The sequence below is a fragment of the Oncorhynchus kisutch genome, linkage group LG15 (assembly GCF_002021735.2).
Source record: "Oncorhynchus kisutch isolate 150728-3 linkage group LG15, Okis_V2, whole genome shotgun sequence".
Taxonomy (NCBI): domain Eukaryota; kingdom Metazoa; phylum Chordata; class Actinopteri; order Salmoniformes; family Salmonidae; genus Oncorhynchus; species Oncorhynchus kisutch.
In genome coordinates, this window is record NC_034188.2 from 50,010,258 (window position 1) to 50,016,694 (window position 6,437).

A 6,437-nucleotide genomic window follows, 5' to 3' on the forward strand; every position below is an offset into this window, starting at 1 on the left:
AAAAACACAGATTACACTCCTTTTAAACTTGTGAACTCCAGATTAAAAGCTTGAACACAGATTAAACTCCATGTGGCAGGTCTTGATGAAGTAACACCATGCTTTTTTTTTTTTACAACCACAACCAAAGAGCAGGCCAGGCTCAATAACCTGATAACACTCAAATAGAAAGCTCACACCCTGATCTGTTTCACCTGTCTTTGTGCTTGTCTCCACCCCCCTCCAGGTGTTTCCCATCTTCCCCATTATCCCCAGTGTATTTATACCTGTGTTCTCTGTTTGTCTGTTGCCAGTTCGTTTTGTTTCGTGAAACCTACCAGCAGCTGTTCCCCTGCGCCTGTCTGTTCTTGCGCCTGTTTTCTAGTCCTTCCTGGTTTTGACCTTTCTGCCTGCCCAGAGCCCGCCTGCAGTTCTATACCTTGCCCCATCTCACTGGATTATTGACCCCTGCCTGCCCTGACCCTGAGACTGCCTGCTGTTCTGGACCTTTTGCACCCTGTCTGGATTACTGACCTCTGCCTGACTTTGACCTGTCGTTTGCCTGCCCCTGTACTAGAAAATCGACACCGTCTGCATCTGGGTCATACCTGAAACCTGATAGATATCAAAGGTTATATTATGGCTAGCAAAGTCTCCCGTTACTCTCAATGCGCCTTCCTTTCGATACTCAGCAATGGCATCACAATATCATGTTTTCAATGCCCACAGGGAGTACACTTTTTACGCAGCAAGTCAAACACATTTAGGCTACAATGTCAAACCTACCATGAATGAATCCGTGAATGATACTGGATGGATCAAGTCAGGACCTGATATGTCACAGTGGCAGTTAATGATTTTAAGGCCTCCTTTGCAAACATTAATTAGCAATACAAGCCAAAAGCAGCAAATATTGCTGCATGTTTGTACACCGCTGAGTAAATGGAGGATTTGGAGTGTTACTGATAAGGCTTTGGGCCACCTTAGATTTACCATCTGTATTCTGAAAATTATAACATAACTCAATAAGGTGAACAGTGGGTATATGTTACTTAGTAGGTAGAAATACACTAGTAATGTGACGTTTTTACTGTGGTAAGTAGTGACTGTTGCCATGGACAGATTTAAGAGGTCAATCTTGTGAGAATCCTATTTCCCAAGCTCCTAACAAAAAAAGTTGAATTGACTAAAGCCCCACACATCGAGACTTCTCTTACTTGAGGTTGAGGGTGTGGCAGAAGGCGGGTCACAGAATGGTCAGCAGGTCATTGGTCAGATGACAGGAAGAAAGGTCCAGCTCCTCCAGGTGGTACCTCAAGAGTATACAGGCCAGCACAGAGCTCAGGACGAAGCACTTGAGGGGCGTCAATGCACAAGTGGGGCAGCTTGATGCTGCGGATGGAGAGCAGGACCTCCGCCGTGAGCCTGGGATTCTGGTACTCGTAGAGGAGCACCAGCAGGACCATGAGCTCCTCAGAGGGCTGCCACTTAACATGCCGAGTCTCACTCAACAACAGTGATTATTTCTCTACTTACATGTCACAACAGGTAGCATGTCTCCAGGTCACACAAAATACGGATCGAGCACTAAGACTCGTACATTATGGGGTGGTTTCCTGGACACAGATTAAGCCTAGTCCTGGAATAAAAAGCAAGCTCAATGGAGAATCGCCATTAAAAAAAAATACGCTTTTTAGTCCGGTAGTATGCTTAATCTGTGTCCAGGAAACAGCCCCTATGTGTTGTCTGTTTACACTGTATGTAAGGGTGGAACTGTAAAATGTACATGTCTGGGTGATGAGTAGTTGCTTTGGTGTTTGTGTCAAATGTGCACGTCTGTGGAAGAGAATGTTGACTAACCTGTGACATGAGCTCATCTTCCTAGGAGTGACTCTGCTTGCCAGTGGGCTGAGGTTCACATATAAAGGCAAACACAGTCACCACATCATATCATTCTCAGTGGTTATAAGGAATACATAATACATACAGTGTAGAGTAAATGATTATAATGACGATTCTGATCCAACCATTAATGTATACATTGTGTCCCTGGCCTGGGATGATGGAAGTTCAACATGTAGCTAGATGTGGTAGTTCATTACTTGTTGCTTTTATCTCTTATTCTTATCCGTATATTTTTTGAAACGGCATTGTTGGTTAGGGGCTCGTAAGTAAGCATTTCTCCTGTTCACTTGATTTGAGTAGGCTTGACACATTGTTGCCCATGAAAGGAAGTTAGTCTAGCGAACAAGTATTTTAGCCACGTATCCTAGGATAACAAAAACGAAAAGATTGTACAGTCATAGACCCCCCCCCCCCCCCCATCATATTTAATTTACGTTGATTTGGACTAAATTGTTTTTTGGTATCTTTTAGTTGTCACTGTATTAGACTAAGCAGAGGTGATTATGTTCAAGTTGAAATGGTCCTGGAATAGTGGAGGCAGAGCCTGTTTTCTTTGCGACTTGCTGTAACTTTCCGAGGTTCTAAATCAATAATTGTTTAGTAGTCCCAAAATGTTTGAAAAATGTACTTGCTTGACCATGCTATAGGTCATGTACCTGTTTGTAACATTCAATATGCTTTGTGGACTTCACTGGACAGAGTTTTCTCTCTGGTTTTGTGATGAAACAAAGGTGTGGTTGAATTTATTCTGCCACTGTCTTCTCATTGTCTTGGCCTTAGGCCTATATATCATGGTGTCAAGGCATATGAACTAACTGGTTATAGAGCAAACAACAATTATCACAACCGGTTGTAATTTGTCTTTTTTCCCCTGGCTTGGCATCCCCGGTACCCACGGTACCCACGCACAGCTACTGGAGGCAGCTCCTGCTTTCTTTGAGACTTGAGGTAACTCTCTGTGGTTCTAAATCAATAGTTGTTTAGTAGTCCGAAAATGTCGGAGACATTAACTTGCCTGACTATGCTGTAGGTAATGTAACTGTTTGTTACATACATGCTTTATGGACCGCACAGAGGTTGTTCTCAGGTTATGTGATGAAGAAAATGTGTGGTTGAATTTATTCTGCCACTAGCTAGGTTTCCATCCAATTGGTGACATATTTATATGTGAATACTCTAGAATCTGCATTAAAGAAAATAAAAAATATCGATCATAATGTCACCAGAATAAGACCCTCAATATTTATCTGAGGTAAAGACAGTTTCAAGTTGGATATTATCTCCCTCACTAGCTTTAAGCACCAGCTGTCAGAGCAGCTCACAGATCACCGCACCTGTACATAGCCCATCTGTAAATAGCCCATCCAACTACCTCATCCCCATACTGTATTTATTTATTTATTTATCTTGCTCCTTTGCACCCCAGTATCTCTACTTGCACATTCATCTTCTGCACATCTACCATTCCAGTGTTTAATTGCTATATTGTAATTACTTCGCCACCATGGCCTATTTATTGCTTTACCTCCCTTATCCTACCTCATTTGCACATGCTGTATATAGACTTTTACTACTGTATTATTGATTGTATGTTTGCTTATTCAATGTGTAACTCTGTGTTGTTGTATGTTTCGAACTGCTTTGCTTTATCCTGGCAAGGTCACAGTTGCAAATGAGAACTTGTTCTCAACTAGCCTACCTGGTTAAATAAAGGTGAAATAAAAAATACAAATAAATAAATATTCAACGGATATTCGCGCTTTGAAACCTCAATAGCTTTCAAACCACTTGAGCCACAAACTCCAAATAAGTGTCATGATGTTGGAAAAATTGCGCACAACATTGCACAGATCTTATTTTCACGATTTTGACATTAATTCACTTTCCAAAGTTAATAAGCATGCGGAAATGTGAGCAGCATTTTGTATTCCGAGTTGAATTAGTTAGGGAGTGTAAACAAAAAGTTTTTTTACATTCGAATTTCAATAGCTCCTTGGTCATGTGACCTACAGTACTTGACTCAGACAAGGTTCAGAATGTCCACTAACTACCCTTCTATATTGCACACCCTTTAGTTGGTCCATTTTCATCTCACAAGATTTTACATGAATTCTTCAAAATAAAACAATGAAATAGCTCCTTGATCATGTGACCTACTGACTTCAAACAAGGTTCAGAATGTCATGTGACGCCTTTAGCACTGAGATGCAGTACCTTAGACCGCTGCGCCACTCGGGAGTGGTCATTCAGACAAGGAGGTGAGTGAAAATGTTGTTGTGTTGTTTGATGCAAGAAACCACTTTACAAAATACAATGCATTATTATTCCTATAAAATTATGACAGAGAATCAGACAAATTATGGTATCCTCTGCATATTGGCTATTTAGCTTATTCAAGCCTGTCTCAAAATGCAACACTGCCCATTAAGACAAAAAAGCTCTTTACCTGACTCACTTTTCAAAGAGCTCTTATAGGAAGCAATCACTCCCCTATTGCTGACTACAAATTATCTAGAACTGGGCTAATAACTCACTAACTAGCAAAGGATATGAACTAAATGTGCACACGTAGCTACATGCAGCTCTCGCTTTGATCTCAAAATAAGCCACATCTACTCACTACTGCTCATGCTGTAAACACAGTCCAGTTCAGTTCAAGTAAATGGCATAGATCTATATATGGCAATGGTCTATTTGCATATAGCCCTGCTGCAGCTCTGATTGTTTATGCCACACTGGTCTGTGCAGAGTACGGGTCAATGAGTAATATGTCAACGCAATAGAATCCTACTCTGATGCGTTCTGCCTACAACAAAATCTATTGCATAGTTTGGTTTTGGTATGATGCATTGAAAGTGGCTAATATTGCATTGATTTGATCATAATGCCACAATAATGGGAAATGTTGATAGTGTTAACAGTGAAAACTCTAGAACAGTGATCACCAACCTTTTCTGAGTCAAGATCACTTTGAGTCAAAATGCAAGCCAAGATCTTACCGCTCATTTTTTTAACATGATTTTTTAAAAACTGAAGTTTATGCAACAGTAACCAATTCAAAACCATACTGTAGCAATGATGTCTGTGCAGTAAGCTATAGGCCCAATACATTATTGTTGCATATTGGTTTTGCTTGAATTGCCCTACCAATGCATTGTTGTTCGGGCCAAAAATTATATTTCAAAATTTGAGGTAGGTTATATGATCACACCGGTAATAGATCTGTATTACTTGTGAAGCTTGTGAAGCAAGTCTGAGGGTCTGCCTCAACATCCCTCTCCCTTTCTTCCAGTGACACTGACCAAAAAGGGACACCGTCTTTCAGCTGAAACTTGAGTGGCACCGCATTATTATGCACAAATTCATGTTGGTACTCCTATGAACAGAAATATTGAAATATTCATGGACATTAAAAAAAATACACAATCCGCTAATAATAACAACAACACAAGCCTATAGATACACTTTCCTACACATTCATTACTTCTGCAGTGCTTGTTGTAGCGCTAGTAAAATTTGAAAAACATGCATTTTATGGCTTATAAAAGCGTTGAATACAAAGTGTTGACAGTGCTAAGTAAGAACTTAAACATGAACTCAATCCAAAAAACAGCATCTCTTTGCTGTATTCATTGACAGTCTCTCTAGTCATGGTTTTGAACATTTTGAAATATCACAGTATCAACTTTGCTGTAGCTTTCTTTTATGCCTGCAACATTACAGCAGACACAGTCATCTGAGCCATCCGATTGGCCAGCGGTAGGCCTATAGTGCAATGCATAAACCAAATGCCCCCTTTTGTTGTAGGTGGGTACAGTATTTGGTAGCTCTTAAACTCTAGGCAGCATTCTTTCTCCTCCCTATAGTTTTCAGCAGTTCGCTTCGCCCATGGCTGGCTCATGTGAACTACAATCCCGACACTGTTTTAAAGTTTAGAAAACATCAATAATCATTGCTTACGATAATGCTTTTGGGAACATACGGCCCTTATCTTTCATCAGCGAGAAAGAATCCTTCAAATTAAAAAAGATACATTTACTGTAGCAGTTTTGCACAGATCCATACATGGGTGCCTCCATCCGACACAACTACACTTTCGCCACATTTCCCGAGTTATGCTAGATGCTCCGAACACCGGAACATCCTGCAATAATTGGATGTTGAGACTTTTTATAAATTCATGGTAATTCACAACTGAGCTGTATTCTTGCACAGGTGGTCTCCTCCGTCTTCAGTGGGTTTTTCCACAAACAAGCGCTGTAACATGGACACATGGCTGTGTGGGAACCCCTAAACTATAGGTGTGTATCAAATCAAAGTTTATTTGTCACGTGCACCGAATACCTTACAGTGAAATGCTTACTTACAGGCTCTAACCAACAGTGCAATTTATAAGTTCAAAAAAAGGTATTAGGTGAACAATAGATAAGTAAAGAAATAAAAAAACAACAGTAAAAAAGACAGTGAAAAATAACAGTAGCGAGGCAATAACAGTAGAGAGGCTATATACAGGCACCGGTTAGTCGGGCTGATTGAGGTAGTATGTACATGTA